Raw genomic sequence first — 20,449 nt, forward strand, 5'->3', positions numbered from 1 at the left:
CGGCTGTATGCTTTGTTATTTCAGTGCAGTTTATACAGGCGCCTTTTGCGTTTCGCCTCCGTCGCAATGCGACCGCCGCGGTCGGATTCGAACCCGGCTGCACCGGATCAACAGACGAGCGCCTTTACAACTGAACAACTGCGGCGGGTGACGTATAGATTCAAAGCAGCGTTTCCGCTACACAGTTGCCTATGTCAATAGAAGCAGCGCACATTTGTCACCACCGCCTCTTAGCTTAAAGCGCAACTGAGGTGCCACTGTCCCGGGGGCTAGTTATGCGCCTTTCCTTCGCTTTCGGAGCTCCCGAAAAATTGAAAATTCGCGTTTATCGCTTCTGCTACTTCACGCGTTTCTCCTGGGTTCAAGGCCATATCAGAGAGAAAAAAACTTTATTTGGTCCATTAAGGGTTTATCGTTCGGTCTTCGTCTGCATCGCTGCAGACTCTTGACCTTCAAAGCAGGGTTGGGCTCCTAGTCCAGGGCTTCACTGAGTGGCGCTGCTTCGCTTGCGTGCTGCACCATTGCCCTTTGGGCGGCGAGCTCGCAGCTGGTGAGCCAGCTCTCCCACTGCTCCGCACTCGGGGTTTTGTGTTGGTGGAACGTGTAGTTTCGCTTACACTCCCAGGTTATATGGTGAAGCGTGACGTTGCCCCGTACCACGGGCATGTATTCCTATACTGCGTAGGATACATCTTGCTAAGTATATGTAGGTTAAAGAATGTTCCCGTTTGCAGCCTCCGCCAACTAGCTGCTTCTTGTTGTGTTAGTTGGCGGAGGCTGCATATGAAACACACGCCGAACAAGCTACTGAAGGAAGTAGTAATGCTTTCGCTTTAAAATTGGAGACGTGAGGTCAACCTCAACGTTCGGCGTGCCGCGTTCACTCTCGGCGAAGCCCCCACGTCAAACGCAGCCTGGTACATCGTAAGAGGCCGCGCACGCCTACGCATTTCGCGTGAGGTCTGCCTTCTCTGTCTCGTTCAAACCACCAACTAGCCCGCCTTTCCTTGTCACTTACTACATCAGACAACGGCAGCAAAGTTGGCTGCACCGCGAAACACATTCCCGGTAAAGTTGTAGCAAGCTTCATATTACGCTACAAATTTTGGGATGCTTCCTACGCCACACCGCCTACCAAGCTCTGGCTCTTGATATCATTTGTCTCCTGTCATTTCCTCAGGAAAAGGCCATCGTATAGTGTTTCAGTGGATTCCTGGACACTGTGGACTTGATGAAAATGACACTGCCGACGCTGAAGCAAGGAGCGCCTTCAGCAGTGGCCTGCGTACAGCTGTGCCGTTTTCTAGACCGGACACCACTTGTCTCCTTTCGGAATCAATGAGGAGTGCTACAGCTAGGTACTTTACCAGACACTCGACACATACGCATTAAATGGCTATATCCGGCGATGACCTTTTCTGTTCCTCGCGGAATACCACGCCCTATTGCAGGCGTAATTCATTGATTACGTTTAAACGTCGCCTTCACGCGCCAATACTTGCACTTAATAGGACAAGGACTCCCCGGACTATACCACATGTGGCGTGCAGATACTATAGAACATGTTCTAGTGGTGTGTCCAGCATATACACGTGACAGACTTATCCTTGCATCTGTTTTGAGGTCTATGGACACTAGACTCTTCTTGGAGGATTTGATCCTCAGCGCTTGGCCAGATAGTTTGAAAACTGTACAGACAACGCGAGCGCTCTCACGCTTTTTAAGCGACACGGACCTTGACTCGTGTATGTGATGTTAGAAGGTGTGCATTTTTATGTACTTTTTAATCTGCCTCCTCCCATCATCACCCCCCATCGTGACCCTCTTTCTTCTCCTCTTGCCGTTCCCCAGTGCAGAGTAGCAGGCCAGATATCTTTCAGGCCAACCTCTCTCCCTTTAAAGAAGACGAAGACCTAGTGGGTGGTTACGTGTCTGCTTCTAGGTTTGTGTTTTCGCTTTTCGCTGTCTTCTCGCGTGTGGCGTAGGTATGACAGTGCCCTCCGTGAGACCGAATGCTGACGACGCCCCTGCGGAGCAATTCCCGGCACGGTGGGCGCATTCTCAAGTGAGAAAACCCAACCGAGACCCTCAGGGGCAAGCTAGGCTTAGCTCGGCGCTGCCGAGCGAGGCCGCGCTACGCGTCTGCATGGATTCTGCGTTGTCGACGACAGCTACGCGGATGCCCGCTGTGTTGCCACCTGACGCAGCCTCCAAGTCCACGCAATCGTCAGTGCCTCTGGGCCTCCAGCCTGCGCCGTCTTCCGATGCTACAACTTTGGCCTGTGACATGGACTGCTCTACCGCCTCCGTGCCCGTGGTACTCCCTCAAGAAACTGTTCCCGTCGCGCCAGTTAAGTATTCCCACCAAGGGCAGTCACCAGCGTCTGAGCCTCTTCCACAGATGCCTCCCGTGAGTCAAGGCTCTCTTCCGCCTGCTGCGAACTCGTTCCGCGTTACCATCAAGCCTACATTGTGGTTTGATATGACTGCCATCCCTGCCCGGAATGTTCAAGCCACGATTGACCACGCTCTTGGCTCTTCGAACTACTGCGGGTTTGTCGTCCATCGCCCATCGAACACCATCACGGTAAACTTGTCAGCCTTGATGGACGCCCAGAAATTTTGCGCAGTTACGCGGATCCCCTGGATGACAGCAAGCATGTCCCGGTGCAAATATATTTTGCATCTGGTCCTGACACACTCCGCTGCATGGTTTATGATGTCGACAGCACGAGCCCTCCCGAGGAGGTGCGCGCAAATATTCGCTGCTCAACTCATGTTGTACTGCAAGCACGGCCTACGGGTCGCCGGGGCTCATACCTGCTCATCCTGCAAGGCGCCTTGACTCTCCCGAAGTACCTTACCTACTACGGTGCGATCGTCAAACCACGGCCCTTCCGACCTCGTCGTATATTTTGTTATCACTGCCACAAAGAAGGACATATGCAAAATACCTGCCCTAATCCAGCAGCTGTGGCCGACATGAATGAACCAACAGTTCATTGTGCCCTGTGAAAATCGCCGGACCATGACATTCGCTCCCCCGCTTGTCCAAAGAAGAAGCAAGCGAAGAAGTTTCACAAGTCGCCTGCAAAAATGGATGTTCCTACAAGTAATCGCTTTGCAGCTCTCGCATGTGACGACAACGACTTTCCTGAACTTCCTTTATCTGAGCCCGCTGCTCACCATACGTCTCCTCACCAGCGTACATATGCACAAGCGGCTCACCTTCCCGGATCAAATGGTACGCCAAAACGTCCAGTGCATCCTTCACATGTGGATACCACAGATGAAGACACAGCTTTAGACAATGCAATCGCTGAGGCTCGCCGCCGACTATACGAACTGACCCAGCGCCGGGAACAGCGTCGTTCTCAATCCTCTCGAAGAATTCTAATAACTCGGGAGCAATCATCAGAGGAATCACCTAAGGTAAGCACTGGCCCACAATCAGGTGCCGACGACCTGTTAGCCGTGACTACCCCGACAGTGGATAAGATATTAGCGCTGATGAAGCAGTTGACATCCCTCATCGTGGAAGCTCTTCGGCGTCGTCATCGATAGTGCATCATCATCGGTGGTGGTGCAGTGGAACTGTCGAGGATTCGCTAATATGGCCTCTGAAGTGAACATACGCCTTCGCGACGGAAAGCTGAGGGGATGGGCGTTCCTACTGCAAGAACATAATGCACTCCCACGCCTTTCAGGTTTCTGCGCATACCATTCACCCTCTATCCCTGATCGCCGTTGCACCGCCTCCTCCCTCTGCCCAGGTAAATCTGCAATTTATATTCACAGTTCAGTTCCGCACACACCGCTCGACCTTTCACGGTGGTGCAACACACGTCAAGAGGTTGTCGCCCTTCTCGTAAAACCTGCACGCGCACCCCTTATTCTAGTTTCTTTTTATAGTCGTCCTGGCTCCGCATCTCCCAATCTGGGATGGATTCGTTTTCGACGTTCTACCAACTCGGGTATCCCTATTCTAGTTGGTGGTGACTTCAGCGGCGCACACACTGCGTGGGGTTACCCATTGGATTCTTCAAGGGGTGTACACATCCAAGGGAGCTTTTCGGATCATTCCTTTCAACTTTTAAACCACCCGAATACATCTACCCGCCCACGAGGTGGCCCGTATTCACCTGATTTGGCTTGGTGGTTAGGCCCCGGTAACCCTCGTTGGGCTGTTGATTCTGATACTTGGGGTAGCGATCACAGCCCTAATTTTATTTCCCTCACGGCTACGCGTCCACGGAAACGAGGCCGCACTGTACGAATAACATCATGGGACTCTGTACGCGCAGACAATCATTTATCTACATTCAACTCCTCTTCAGCATTGTCTGCTCTCTCTGCTGATCTCGCTACTAACACTATTACCACTACTGTAAATGAATACGACCCAAACCCGGACATACATCTCTTGAATCTGTGGGCTCTTCGTCGCCAGGCGGATCTTTACGCTACTCGTCACCCCGATGACCCTTCGGCTCTTCCTACTCTTCACCTCGCAACCGCACGGGCGCGGCGCTATGCAAAGCGGCTAGGCAGGCAACGCTCGGCTGCATGGTGTGCCCGCCTGTCCTCTACGCTAAGCAATCGACATCTTTGGAGAGCGTTTCACGCGCATGGAGCGCCCTTCTCAGGTTGCAGATTATTACAGAGAGCATTCGCCTCGCGCTAAATTTGGATGAGGACACATTTGCACAACAAGCGCTCGTCAATTTTTTTTTCCAAACCATGACTGCACCGCTACGTCTCCACCTGACTTATCGGTAACAGAACCCCCGATGGGATTACTTCTGACCTCACCATGGCAGAGCTGCTGGCCTCCATTGAACGTTTAAAATCTACTACTCCCGGGCACGACGGCATACCTAACTCCTTATTCCCTAACTTCGAAGGGAGGGCTTTGCAAACCCTATTTGATACTTTTAACGAAGTGTGGCTCTCTGGCGTCATGCCGGGAGACTGGAAGCATTCTATTGTGGTTCCAATACCCAAGTCAGGTCAGTCTCCATTATCTCTCTCGGCCCTTCGTCCAATTTCCCTTACGGCTACCATCTGCAAGCTTTATGAAAACATTCTACCCGCACGCTTGTCGTGGTGGCTGGAATCCCATGATTGTTACCCAGATTCCCAAATTGGTTTCCGCCCACAAATTGGAACGGAGGACGGCCTTGCTACTTTGGCTGCTGACGTGCTTGACCACTTTCCACAGAGTCACCTTGTACGAACCGTAATTGCTACAGACATAACAAAGGCATATGATAACATCCTTCACTCTGCCATTCTTGCCTCCCTTCAAACTCTTGGTCTCCCTCACCGGTTCCTCCTCTCTTATCACGCCTTTTTAACAAATCGAACCTTGAGCATGCGTGTCCACGGAAAGCCCTTTGGTAATTTCACTTCCAATAGAGGAGTGCCGCAGGGCTCCGTTCTCGCCCCCACATTATTTAATGTGGCTTTAATTCCTCTTGTTCGAGCCCTAGAGACCATCCGTTCTATCCGAGTGCTTGCATATGCCGATGATATCAACTTGTGGTGCTGTCATCCAGAGGCGTCTATTCATCAGTCGGTCCTTCAATACGCGCTAGATGTATTGACATCTCGCCTCCCACCTCTGGGTATAACACTCTCTCCTACTAAATCATGTTTCATTCGAATTGGAAATAAAGCCGCCTTACGGAAAGTTCCGCCTTTAAATTTTACGGCACATAATTCTCTGATTCCTCAGGTAGAAACTGTTCGTATACTTGGTCTTCTCCTCCATACATCTGGAACTGGCACCCCGTGGCTGACAGCCACCCGTAAATCGGCTCACGCTACTCTAGGTCTGATTCGTCGCATAGCTATGCGCTCTGGTGGCGCACGTGCTCATATGGCCCGCCAGCTTGTGCGCTCTATCCTTCAGCCACGGATAGTATATCAGGCACAATTTCAACGTCTCACCCGCAGACAGTGGCACTCACTTGAAGCTATCAGCCGTGAGGCTATGCGCGTCATAACACATCTGCCTCGTTTAACACCCATACCTGTGCTACAGGAGTTCGCCCAACTTAATACACTCCATGAAATCATCGACCAACGGGTGGCCAATAGAACTCGAAAACAGTCTCTCAAACTTCATCGTTTAAAGACACTTCCACCGTGGTCCTATTGCCAGCTCACTGACAATCGCCCCTTTGTTTCCCCGTCGGTATCAGCAGCGTATCTGCCGGAAGGGTGCATATTATACACGGTTGCATCACATTCTGCAGAGAGGGGAGTTACTGCTGTGTATAGTCCATCTCATCCGCATCTCAACTCTCGCGCTACGTATACTGCGGATACGTGCACTCCCCTGGCGTTGGAACTTCAAGCCATTTATAATGCCATTGCTTCCCTTCCGCTCGTTCCAACATTCAATACAGTTCATATTTACACCGACTCCCGCGCCGCCCTTAAACAGCTTAAGGCTGTTCGACGAATGTTCCAGATTTCACAATCTATTCATGTGCTCTGCGCAAAGTATCCATGTCCTGTGCGCATACACTGGATTCGCGGCCATGCCCAGGATCCACATTACATTCAGGCGGATGCTATAACTCATCTTCATATATTAGACGATCCGCCACCTTCCCCTCTTCCCCCAGATCTGTTCCTGTCCCATGTTTCCGATTCCGAAGTTCTGCGCCAGCGAATACGCGCTCTAATTCCTCCGTGTTCGCACCCTCTCCCCCGTAGTCTTACTCGGCAGGAGGAAGTATCCGTGCGCCGGATTCGGGCAGGGGCGGCTCTGACACCATCTGTCCGTCATGGGTGGCGTGCCAAAGATCTGCCAGTACCTGACAGGTGCCCTCACTGTAGCGCTGCACCGGACATTTGTGATGTGCGGCACATGTTGTGGACGTGCCCAGCGACGGCTGCTATCAGAAAACGGCTCATCAGGGAGGTGGGCCTGCGGTGGAACCGCGAAAGTGACTATGTGAAGTGGACTATGGCTAACCGTGTCATTAACAACCTCTGTGACTACCTCAGCGCAACGGTTCTTCACTCCTTCTTTTAACTTTCAATCCCGTGCATTCCTTCCCCCTTTCCTTTTTTCAACTTATGCCTCATGGCACACTTCTCGAATAAAAAAAAGTCAATAAACCCTGTCATATTGCGTGGGATAGTAGAGCCATCTATTGGGGTTCTCAGGTACAAGTATTAATAACACGGCCCGCCACCAAGGGGGGGGGTGTTGTAGCTACTTCAGCGCATGTTTTAGAAATCGGACCAAGTAGACATTAACGCGATCCGGTAACATTTTCCTGCTGAGTGGCATTCTAAACAGAGCAGTCCAGTCACGGCTAACCAAAGAATTTTGCTATTTTTTTTCCTTTCCCAGAAATTAAATCTGAAGAGTAAATAGAATAGGCAATGTACTAGTCTCTGGTAGTGACATTTCATTCCCGGGTCTACAGGGCATTGCATACTTATAGCTGTTTTTCAGGGGGGGGGGGGGGGGGGGGGGACATGGCGCAGTGTCTGTCTCATATATCATTGGACACCTGAACCGCGTCGTAAGGGGCTGATCACGAGCCTATTATTTATTCATACTGTTAACCCTCATTTCAGGGCCACGAGAGCGAGGGAATACAAATGATTCGAACAAAACCCTAAAACATATCAAAACTTCAAACAATATCTCCAGCGGGTCCTTAGACGTAAGATAATAAACTTATTTTTGGAATATGGCGGAGGGCTTGGCTTGAAGCAATATGGCACGGGTCGGCCCGGTATTGCACTGCCTCCGGGATCAGCGTGGGGCATTTGAGCGCGGAGCGTCTTTTATTTCACTCTTTGCTCTCCTATCCTTTCCTTTTCTTCCTATCCTATCCTTTGCTCTTATCCTACTTTCAGCACGTGGCAGCGAGCGTGGCTCGGCTTGAGCCAGTAAGCAGGTCCGTGCTCTTTTTCTTCTTCCTCTCAGAAACGTCAATCAGTCAGTCGCCGTAAGGGAAGGAAATGAAGGAGGGAGTGAATGAAGAAAGGAAGAAAGAGGTGCCGTAGTGGAAGGCTCCGGAACAATTTCGACCACCTGGAGACATCTCTAATTTTGTATCCTACTTTGGAATCTATTATTTATTTATTTATTTCAAATTCAAATTCAAAACTTTATTTCCAACGACTCGTTGGGGGTCATCAGGCAAAAAAGCTGCCATTGGCCGCTTGAGGGTGCCTGATGCCCGTACAAGGCAGCAGCATATAGCCAACACAAAATTCTGAACACATGTTCAGTTACACGTTCACAGAAATTGACTCATCGGAACACATTCGAAACACATTAAAACACAGCACAAGAAAGTATACAGTACGAAAAACATAAAGGCAATGAAAATACATTGAATACGATTAGCTGCACAAAAACTGGGATGAGAAAAAAATTTCACGTGTCTGTTTTCTATTACATGCGCTTAAGTCAAAATTTGCAGACAGTAATTTGTTAAGCAAGCACGGCAACTTGTGCGTGAGCGACTGTAGCATATAATTTGTACGTCTGCGTGGTATCAGCCATGTCTCAGATCCACGGGTGCGACAATCACTTTTCTGTTTCTGCAAATGCGAAAGGAATTTTATGAGGCTCTTGAACTTTTCATCGGAAAATAAGTATGAGTACAGTAGACGGAAATCGTAAATTTTTCCGACGCTTATTATGTTATACCGTGTGAACAATGGTGCAGATGAATGTAAATAGGACACATTTGCAATGCAACGAAGTGCTTTCTTTTGAAGAAGGAGCAGTGTTTGAATATTTGTTTGTGTGGTTGTGGCCCAAACCAGTGTACAGTAATTTATGTGAGAGGAAAACAGTGCATGATAAATTTGAAGTTTTGCTCTATCTGGAAGAAAATGACGGCACCGTGCTAGTGCGCCGACTGACGTAGATAGTGTCCTTGATAATGATTGAACGTGATGATTCCACGACATGTCAGCAGCAAAGGTCACGCCAAGAATTTTATGTTTCTTAACAATTTCTATGGGTGCACCTCCAAGAACCAACCTTTCTTCTATCTGTGCTTGCTTCCCTCTGGCCATGAATAATATGGCCTTAGATTTATTGCCATTTATTTTTAAACAGTTCTTACTTGACCAATCCCAAATTATTGCAAGCTCTTTTTTGGCTTCTATTAATAGTTCGTCTACATTTTTACCGGTGAAAAAGATGCTCGAGTCATCTGCGTAGAGGACGTATATTGCATTGCTTTCCTTTTGCACGATATCGTTCACATAGATGTTGAAAAGAAACGGCCCTAAAATACTTCCTTGTGGCACGCCGGAAGTTAGTAATCTGTGGGATGAGTCACTTTCAGCGATAGAGACGTGCTGCTGACGATTCAAAAGAAAAGATTTAAGTAAAGCGAAACCAACTCCTCGGACACCATAACTGAACAGTTTGTCTAGTAATATTTCATGGTTTAGGCGATCAAATGCTTTGCTGTAGTCAATGAAAATTCCGAGGGTAAGTCTGCTTTCATCAATATTAGAGATTATTAATTCCTTCTGAGTTAATAGTGCAGTTTCCGTTGACCTGCCTTTCCGAAAGCCGTGTTGAGCATCTGAAAGCATGTTATGTTTAACGAAAAAGCTCTTCATGCGCAAAAGAATAATCTTCTCTAAACCCTTAGAAAATACAGGAAGCACTGAGACGGGTCTATAGTTGTTAACATCGTTTTTATCGCCCCCCTTAAAAGGAACTGAAACTTTAGCGATTTTCATCCTATCCGGGAAACATCCAGATGTAAGAGCCAGATTGAATATGTATACTAGATGCGGCGCAATAATATCGATAACGTATTTCACTGCCTTTATTTGAAAGCCGTCAATATCGCTGGCATTGGTGTTTTTCAAATTTATAAATGTGCGATAGATTTCTGTTTCATCCGTTGGGTAAAGAAATAGCGTCTCCTTACACTGGTAGTGAAGCAAAGCGCTAGTCGAGTTAACGACTGCTGGCTCTGCCACATTGACGAAGTGTTCATTGAAATACTCGGCTAGAGGAATTCCGGATAATTTTTTACCATCTATTGTCAATTCAGAAGTGTTTTCTCGTGTTATTTTTCTATTTAGGGCTTCGTTGAATATTTTCCAAACTTTGTCCGGACGCTCTTTTCTTGCAGTACTGAAAATGTGGTTGTAGTAGTATTTCTTTGCTCTTCGCAATTCCGCGTTTAGTTTGTTGCGATACTTCTTAAATATTTCAAGTTTAGCTAGGTCTTTTGTCCTGAGGAAGGCTTCAAAAAGAAGGTTTTTTTCAGTTATCATTTTTATGTGTTCTGGTCCTAGCCAAGGTTTCCTTATTCTTTTCTTAAGTTTAACATTCTGATATGGAAACGACAACTCATACAGCTGACGGAATATTGACAAAAAGTCAGCGTAGGCGTCACTGCTGGAGACCTTGTAAAAAATGGATGACCAGTCCGCATGGATTATTCGTCTGCGAAATGTTTCAAGGTTCTCACTTGACAAGCATCTGTACTTTAGCCTGTTTGAGCACTGTTTTTGTCGGGCTAAATTGGTAGAATAACTTATATATATAGGACAATGGTCACTGATGTCAGTACTGATTGTACCAGCCGCTAGAACAGGTGTGTCTGTATTAATAACGAAAAGGTCGAGAAGTGTCTGACTTGTCGACGTTACACGAGTTGGCGTCGTTATGACGTTGTGGAACCCAGAAGCAAGAAACTTGTTTCCTAATTCACAAGAATGTTGACTATCAGTCAGCATGTCAATATTCATGTCAACGCCAAGTAGCAACCGATAATGGTGAACCGAGGCCTATTCAAGTATTTCTTCTAGAAAATTTATGAACTCGTTGCGATTGCCAGATGGAGGGCGGTAGATGACAAGAAACATTTCAAGGCCACATATCACACACAAGCTTTCGTAATCAGCTGTGGCACGTGTAAATTCCCTTAACACCTCTGTTGATATGCATCGTTTAACATATAGTGCAACACCCCCTCCACGCATGCCTGTTCTGTTGAGGTTGTAATGGGTGTAGTCATCTAAGATCAGTACAGGGCTGCTATTTTGATACCAGGTTTCCGAGAACATGATGACGTCAAATTTGAAATGGAAGTTATTTAGGAACACAGTGACCTGATCTTCTTTACAAGCCAGAGACCGTGCATTAATATGAATAGCAGAGATGCTATTCTTCGTTTGACCGCAGTGAAGTGAAATGTCGCAGGGTAAGGCGTATTCTTTATACATGAACAGGTGAGTAAAGCCTTAGGGAAAAAGAAAAAAAAAACGCTCAGTCAATCTTACATAGGTCCCTATCAGAAGCAATCCGTATGGCATCGCTCCCCTCTTCTTTTCGCGCATAGACCTTGCCGTTCCGCACCCACACAAAACGCCATCCGCGTTCAGTCTTTTTTGTGCTAGCTAGGTGCAACAGGCGTTTCAGTGCAGGACACAGGTGTTCATTTACGAAGATCCGCATTTCATTTTGTGTTTCACTTTGGATTCCGAGCTGGCTATCCTTGATTACAGTTCGACGTGCCCTTTCAAGAAATGCATCTCTTTTTTGTTTGCCTTTGAACTGCACCAGTACATTGCTTTTGCCCTCTTCTCTAGTTGGTACACGGTGACACACCTCGATGTCGGCAGGACTTATAGGCTCGCCTATAATTTCACCTATCGAAGTCACCATGTCAAAAACATTCTCATCCTGTTTCTCTTGGATGCCTCGGATTTCTACGTTGGTCCTACGAGAGTACTGCTCACACTGAACCATTCTGCTTTCAAGTCGTTTGAGTGCGGCGTCACTTTCCTGGCATTTAGATTGTAAACTTTCATTTTCCTTCCTTAGAGCAACCGTTTCTGTCCGCGCCTCAGCCAGTTGCTTCTTCATGCTCTCAAACTCGTCGCTCATGAATTGTACGCTGTCTCTCAGCGTTTTAATCTCTGCACGAAGCTCGCGCAGGTCGGAACGGTTGTCCCGGTCTGAGGACTGCGATGGGTTAGGCATTACCACTTGCTATGAGTTAGATGCACAAGCCGTACAAACAAAAGGCTCAATAAGCTCAATAGCACTGCAGAAGAAACACAAGGTTGGCAACAGCAACAGCAAAAACAAAAAACAAAGCGACCAGCCACAGGATAGCTTCGCACCAACCTGCAGTGCAGAAATGCGCTCGATAAGTCGAAGTGCCGGCTAGCTGCCGCTGCTGCCAAGTGGTCCGTCCGTCACGCGCAGTCCTTTTATGAAGCTAGTCCCCGGGAAGTCGACGAAGATGCTTCCGATAGCTTCCGGTAGAGTCAGCGCCAGTGGAAAGCTGCCGCAGCCAAGTGGGTCACGTGGATGCTAGCTGGGTATGACCACTAATCGCTATCCAACCTGCAGTGCAGAAATGCGCTCGATAAGTCGAAGTGCCGGCTAGCTGCCGCTGCTGCCAAGTGGTCCGTCCGTCACGCGCAGTCCTTTTATGAAGCTAGTCCCCGGGAAGTCGACGAAGATGCTTCCGATAGCTTCCGGTAGAGTCAGCGCCAGTGGAAAGCTGCCGCAGCCAAGTGGGTCACGTGGATGCTAGCTGGGTATGACCACTATTCGCTATCCAACCTGCAGTGCAGAAATGCGCTCGATAAGTCGAAGTGCCGGCTAGCTGCCGCTGCTGCCAAGTCATACTGTTAACCCTCATTTCAGGCCCACGAGAATGAGAGAATATAATTGATTCGAACAAAACACTAATACATATCAAAACTTCGAACTCAAGAAATAACGACGAACAATTCGAGTTAAAGTAATCCAAATGCAACATTCAAATATTGTTACGCTCGAACTAATTACCCAGAACTCAAAAATAAATGCAATCATATATTAGAATGCGGCACGGAGAGAACAACAAGGTAGCGTTGATTAAAACAATTGTCAAAACTTGCTTGAAAGGCTGTTATAGGCTTTTACATATAACATACAGAGGCAGTTGATTCCACAGCTGTATCACATCAGGAAGAAAGCAACAGCGAAAGATGCTAGTGCGTGCGAAGCAAGGACGTATTGTGTGATCGTGGTTTAATCTGGCGCAGAGTTAAGCCAGGGGATGCAAGTACATGTACCGATTTATCTTTATTCGAGACTGAAAACCGCTCTAAAAACGAGACAAGATAGAAAGGTATCTTTCTATCTTGTCCCGTTTTTCGCGCCGTTATCAGTCTTGAATCAGGAACCAACTGGCCCAACAATCCCCCCTTTTGCAGTATCTTTATTCCTCACGCAGTATTTTGTACAAACCTTTACCTATTATTTAATGAATATTATCTGACAGCATAGTTTACAAAACATCTTTAAAGCTTTTTCCGGTGCTCCTCTCAAACCGCTTTTCTGTCTGTAAACCCCGTGCAAAGCTCCGAGTTACATGGCAGCGTATTTAACACGCTGAGTACCATCGTTTTTTATAAGGAGCTCTCACTTTCTCTTTTTCCCTTCGGCGATCTCGCCTTTTGACACGGGCATCATTACGGCGCAGGTTCAGGTGTCCAACGATATATGAGGCAGATACTGCGCCATTTCTTTTCCCCAAAAACCAATTATTATTATTATTCTCGCATGTGGCCATAAAGTGCATAAGAAGAAATATGTGTCGCGCGCTAGGCCACAATCATCATTACTCAGCGTCCTTCCTTTTATGCTCTGAGCAGCTGAAAGCGCAGTGGAACGCCATCGGTCGCCATTGTTTCGGGGCTGCCTGTGCTGAACAGTGGAAAGCCTAATCCCCACGGTTACCTCCCGGGATCTGGCACACACAAGGAAGGGATGAAGCAAGACTTGGACGTTCTGTTGGAGGGTGAACTGAGCCCGTGAGTTCCCGAAGGGAAAACATTATGGACGTAGGATACGTCACAAGAGCTACTGTGGGGGCTAGTTGGTATTACATCGTAAGGGAACGTCGTGTGTGTGTGTGTCCTATCCATGCCAGTTTGCGCTTTCTAACCCTTACGCAGTATACGTGTTTGCCATGGCGTATCATGCAAAACAATATTTAATTTCCTTAGGTCTAGGAAGAAGAGCTGGAAAAACTTGAGTGGAACCCTCGGTCCAGGGCTCCATGTGCGACCGCGATCCCGCAGGCCCGCTAGAGCAGCTGTCTCTTGTCTTGCGGGTTAGTGCTGGTCAGAGCAGTCTTAAAAGGAAGGGCTCTCAGTCCATAGCCCCGCTGGCCTCCCCAATCTTCTCGGCATGCTCGATGAACCGACACTAGTGGGTCGCCTCCGGGCTGGACAGGTCATCTTCCCAAGAGGAGCGATGGGGAGAATTATGAGTGATGTCACAAACGCCCAGAAGGAATGGTAGAGTGTAAGTCGGTGTTGTTGGCAGCTCGGGAATTTTACCGGGTAGAAGGTAGGGAAAACAAATCTTTGTGATAGAGTTTAAGATGCCTGTGCAATAGCTTTGGTCTAGGAGAGCGACACAGACTCTTCACAGAAAATATTGTGAAGAATCATTGGAAATAATTTGCTGTGGATAGTGACTTTAACCCGACCGCGGCGGCTGCGTTTTTATGGAGGAAAAACGCTAAGGCGCCCGTGTGCTGTGAGATGTCAGTGCACGGTAAAGATCCCCAGGTGGTCGAAATTATTCCGGAGCCCTCCACTACGGCACCTTTCTTCCTTTCTTCCTTCACTCCCTCCCTTATCCCTTCTCTTACGGCGAGGTTCAGGAGTCCAATGATATATGAGACAGATACTGCGCCATTTCCTTTCCCCCAACACCAATTATTATTATTATTATTATTATTATTATTATTAATATTATTATTATTATAGTGACAAGTTTTTTAGCGTCAGGAATATAAGATGGGTAGGAAATAAAACAGGAAGGACACCGTACTGGAGGGACTCAATATGCGGTAAGGTTCTACAGCGGACGTCTTGCTATGTCTCCAGTGCAAACTGCGCTTTGACCTCCTTTCCAAAAGCAGTGTTGTGAAGGCGAACTTTAGGCATTTTCTCTGCGCCATAAAAGAGAGGAATAACTTGCCTGCATGCTGATATTGTTTCTTTAACACCCGCAAGGTTATTGCCTGTTATCCGGGATTCTTTTGTCATAGTAGTGCTATGTTTAGTCTCAATTCTAGATGGCCTAGTTGCTGACATGGCTGTTATCTACAATTTTTGGTTTTCTCGCTGTATTTTGCCGCTGTGTAAATCTTAAATAATGGCTGCATTTGGGCGAGTTGGTTTTCCATTCTGAACGTAAAAGCGCAAAAAACATAAGGACACAGACTAAGGCAGACAAGCGCTCGTGTTGTCTGCCTTAGTCTGTGTCCTTGTGTTTTTTGCGCTTTTACGTTCAGAATAAATCTTAAAACAATATCAATTGATGGTCTTTTTGCACGTTTCGAATAGTGTACTTTTTTTTTTTTGTTCATACCCATATCTGCTCACAACAATCTCCAAATTTAGGCGCTGTATAGGTACTGAAAAGGGTGTATTTAAATAAGAGGTCATGACTTGTAGTCTGCTAGTATAAGCATAAAACAGTTGTATTTCTCCAGTACACTCCTAAGACGCAGAAACTTCGAGGGGAAAATAAAAGCTTGTATTTAAATTTAGGACAGCGCAATGAGCTATGCGAAGGAGAATGGTAGGTATAATGTTAAGAAACAGGAAGAGCGGAGAAAAGGTAAGGAAAAATACACGAGTTCGTTCCAAGGTAAGACAAGGGCAGCAAAGTGATAGTGGTAGAGAAAAAGTGGACGGATGAGACTCAGAAGCTTATCGAGCCAGAGCAGCGATACCAGGCAAAGCACATGCTAATTGGAGATATGTAGGAGACGCCTAATTTGGGAAAGACCTAGTTGATGAAGTTGGGCAGGATATGATGATGATTTTGGGGACTTTTATAATAATAAATTGGTTTTGGGGGAAAGGAAATGACGCAGTATGTCTCACATACCGGTAGACACCTGAACCGCGCTGTAAGGGAAGGTATAAAGGAGGGAGTGAAAGAAGAAAGGAAGAAAGAGGTGCCGTCGTGGAGGGCTCCGGAATAATTTCGATCACCTGGTGATCTTTAACGTGCACTGACCTCGCACAGCACACGGGCGCCTTAGCGTTTCGCCTTCATTGAAACACAAAAGTAAGGGCAGGGAGCCGGTTTGAGTGGAGCATGTTCCATCAGTGTTGTAATCGTCGTCGTGTTCATGAAGGCGTTCTTCCATGAACACATTTTCTTTCCACCGTCTGTTCACTGAAGCTTCTCGGGAGAAATCCTGAGCGGGGACCAGAAGCACAAGCATCGGCAGCCGAACGAAGTGCTACCCCTGAGCCTGGCGCTCAACCAGGCTGTCGCCCTGGTCGTCCTCGGAGCGCTCGCCTCTCTCGGCGCCTGGCTGTTCGCTGACCCTGACGTCATCGGTGCGCCTCCGCACAAATGCTCAGCCTGCGAGGTGAGCTTCTCTTATGACGCTTCGTTCAGAGCTGCGACAAGATTGGTTATTTGGAATGAAAACTGCACGCGAGAAGATGAAGACACTGAACCTAAAAAGAACGAGCGTAGACTGTCAACAGGAGATTGCTGGAACAGCTCTTCCTTCCTACCGTCAAAGAGTGGGCGTTTTGCTAGTTGGTGAAAGATCATGATGGAGAAAAGTGCGAAAAGGTTGAAACAGAAAGACAAGAGGGAAGACACCACAAGCATTTGCTGTGTCTTCCCTCTTGTCTTGGTGTTTCGACCTTTTTGCGACTAACGGCGCGCATGCTCAGTAAAAACTCGTGACCGTCTATAGCGCCGACACAATCCTCTCGTCCAACCGAGAAATTTCAACTCCTTATAGAATACATGAAAGGAAATCCCGTTGACGCACTTGTCCGGACTGTGTTCGGATGTCTTCGAGGATTCAAGGATGTCCCATGCCGTTTGGTCTTTTGCATAGCCGACGAACTCCGTCAACCTGACAAGCAGTAAGCAATTGCTATCGCAATATTCGCAGTGTTCTGGTCGACGTTTCTCGGAATTCGATTCCAACTACTGCTCATGGTCTCGTTGACCTTGTTATTGCAAGGTACCGTCTCGCATACATAAACCAGAAAGCAGGCAAACGGAAGCCTGGGACACTGCGCTCGTTTTGCATAACACATACATACTCTTGTGTTGATGCCACGTTTGACGTTCCTACTTTTATCTTTATTTCTTAAGACACGCAAATGAGACAGCTTGCAGGGTGCGGTTTGCCTCTTCTATGATTACCGTTTCCTGTGAAATTATGCGTCTATCCCCATCGCACGTTCCTTGAGTGTTGGTTAATTTGGGTGGCAGAAAGTTAGGTCGGTGGTTGATATTAAGGAGTTTGCGGGGATAGGGTGGCCGCAGCTACGGGAAATGCATTTGTCCTGCAGTGAGCGTAGTAAGGCCGACGACCAATTTGAGGTCGTGGTTAGAGTCCTTTGCACTGCTGTGTGCGCGGCTGAGACGGTGATAGCCTCCGCATGCCAGTACTTGGACTAATAATTCGAGATTATTAGAAGCCTCACTGGGAAAAAAATGTCGTTGGTGAGAGAATTTGCCGACTGGCTGGAACGACGGGACGTGACCACATCGGATAATTTTCATTTTCCCGAGTGCGTGGTAACCTCATCTGACCGGACATGACATCGCCAGATCGAAAATGACGTCATCTTCGGTGAAAGCATCAGCAACCTCTAATGTTATCGCACTGTCGACACATATTGTGAACTCTGAACAAGAATATGTCTATTTCGGGAGTAAAATGAGAGTAAGCTCCTTTTTATAAAAATGGAGTGTGCTAGAGCACACCATACTCCCCTTTTAGTTCTTTCTTTGTAGAGTGTGTAAACGGCAGTGAGCTAAAGGACAACATGCCCGCTTTTAGCTCTTTTCTGTTCAGGTGTCCCCGTGAATCGTTTGGACTGCTGTCAGTTTCTCAGTCATAAGGGGCATCTCATCCAAGCGCAGGAGGCCGAGGCTTACCTGGACAGGATGTCCGAGCAGCGGGTGTCGCCGTGCGTCTTCTACGAGTACGCGCCGTCCTTCGAAGCGGCGCTTACGGCCGAGGGGCATCATGCCCTACGCGACGCCCTCACCTCCTACCCACGGGGCTTCACAAGAGCCTACGCGACGTTCGAGAAGCTTGCCGCTTACTAGCGTTCCTGCTACATGGCAAGCTATAGTTCGGTTTATGGGGGTTTCACGTCCCAAAGCGGCTCAGGTTGTGAGTGACGTCGTAGTGAAGGGCTCCGGAAATTTCGACCGCCTGTGGTTCTTTAACGTGCACTGACATCGCACAGCACACGGACATCTATAATTTCACCTCCATCGAAATTCGGCCGCCGTGGACGTGATCGAACTCGCATCTTCCGAGTCACCTGTCGAGCACCGTAACCACTGAGCCACCGCGGCGGCCTTATGGTAATCTATAGATAGTTTTCACGTGAGGTCACGGGCGCCACCTTTCGGTACTGTGGCTACCTTCCACAGTGTACGCGGGAACCGATTGGGAAGGGCAGGTTGAAAAAACACTGAGGATTTCGCTGCGTTTTATGGATCCAGAGATGGTGGACGCTATTATTTGTGTGAAAACTACGTTTAGGCCTTGCGCTGATGTCACTGTAGCCACATCTACTGGCTTGAATGTGTGGCCGTTCCTTTGGAACTTATTTTTATTGAAGGCGAGGGGAAGTTCGTAAAAACGTGATTGATTGCGCGTGGGGTCACAGGTGCCCTGACAGTGATTCTATAGTTAGGTAGTTCCGCGGTGGTTCCACAGTTCCACATACATAGGTGCCAGAGTTGACACCTAAACAGGTGACCCTATACGAACTAGATAAGCGCGCAATGTTCATGCATTGATATAAGGGAGGGGAGGAACCAATATTTAAAAGAATTCAGAACTCAAGCTAGAAGTTGCCCCGCCGCGGTGGATCAGTGGTTAGGGCGCTCGACTAGTGATCCGGAGTTCCCGGGTTCGAACCCGACCGCGGCGGCTGCGTTTTTATGGAGGAAAAACGCTAAGGCGCCCGTGTGCTGTGCGATGTCAGTGCACGTTAAAGATCCCCAGGTGGTCGAAATTATTCCGGAGCCCTCCACTACGGACTTATTTGTTTCTCTCTTCTTTCACTCCCTCCTTTATCCCTTCTCTTACGGCGCGGTTCAGGTGTCCAACGATATATGAGACAGATACTGCGCCATTTCCTTTCCACCAAAAACCAATTAGAATTGCCAAATGTAACCACGCCATATATATATACATAATATTGGCGCCCAATTTGTAGCCAAACAGTACAGAAGCGATATTATCAATAAAGTTGTTATTAAAGAACGAGACAAAATGTTGCCGAATAAACTGAAGAAAGCAAAGAGCACCAAATTTTCGTCAATTTGCTTGGTGTTCAAGCCACGTGTAGGTTGAAAATTAAGTATTATTTGATCATTGCACGTAGATGGGGATATTGCGAGAATAGTTTTGCCACATTTTCTACAGCAGTTCAGTGAGAGGTTGAAGCTCTACTCGTGGAAACCCTACTCGTGGAATTGCTATTAGCCAGTCTAGTTTCTTTTTGTAGCGCATTTTCTTTTCTCACATTAACAGAACAGGCACTCAGCATCAACTTTAGAAACTATTTGTCAATTTGCAATCTGTCTTGCGTAACGTGTGGAAAAGGGCATTCGCCAGAAGTGTCTGAACGATGCCGAAGATGCATGATAAAATCAAACGTGATGCCTGATAAAGTGCACGCTAATTGTTTGCAGCTGCCTTCTGAGTCTACCTCGATGGACGAGCATCCAAAATATGAAGCTGCACCTTCAGCACGCGTTCACGGTTCTTCACGCATTGTATGTCACCAGGATTGATGGCGCATTGCCTCTGAAGTGCACACGAGGCATTTAGAAGCGGCTGCAGTAGTTGTATCACCATTTACCTCAAAAACTGGCCGCCGCACTCTCTCACGGCTTCTTGGTCTAGTGAAATCATCTCTCTGTAGATGCCACCTTCTTTAGAGTCGCGCTGCGCTGCGTGTAAGCTCCCTAACTCCCTAGGATCCCTAATCGCCCCATTCTCGACTGCGGTGATGGTGCGATTAAAAAAATGTGGCCAGTAAATGTGCCAAAAGAGAATTTAAGAGTAGCCAGAAAGTAGCCACGGAGACAAATTAAACATTTCATTGCCAGGTAGGGTTGTAAATTACCCAGTTATTTGACGCAAAGCAGTCACAAACGGCAACCATCTCCCGCCCATGCTCCTCCGAATGAAGCCACATTTAATTCCCTTTTTCATGGGAAACAAAGTTTAAAAGATGCGTGGTACACATGAGACATGGTTACACGGCACTCACGGTGGTTGGAATGGGTCCGCCTTGAACCAAAGAACAGAAAGAAGAGAAGCGGTTTTATTGAAAAAGATGCAGAGGTAAGATGTACATAAATTGATTATTACAGAAGGAGGTCCCAAAGTGG

The 20,449-nt window shown here is 47.5% G+C and overlaps 1 long non-coding RNA gene across 1 annotated transcript; it reads left to right on the forward strand.

Annotated features, from left to right (window-relative positions):
* Positions 1–13,716: 13,716 nt before the first annotated feature.
* LOC144122886 (uncharacterized) lies at positions 13,717–17,998 on the forward strand. The gene is made up of 3 exons (XR_013312929.1): positions 13,717–13,833; positions 16,232–16,424; positions 17,883–17,998. It is a non-coding gene; the product is annotated as an uncharacterized LOC144122886 (long non-coding RNA).
* Positions 17,999–20,449: the final 2,451 nt, after the last annotated feature.

This window comes from Amblyomma americanum, chromosome 3, assembly GCF_052857255.1.
Source record: "Amblyomma americanum isolate KBUSLIRL-KWMA chromosome 3, ASM5285725v1, whole genome shotgun sequence".
NCBI lineage: Eukaryota > Metazoa > Arthropoda > Arachnida > Ixodida > Ixodidae > Amblyomma > Amblyomma americanum.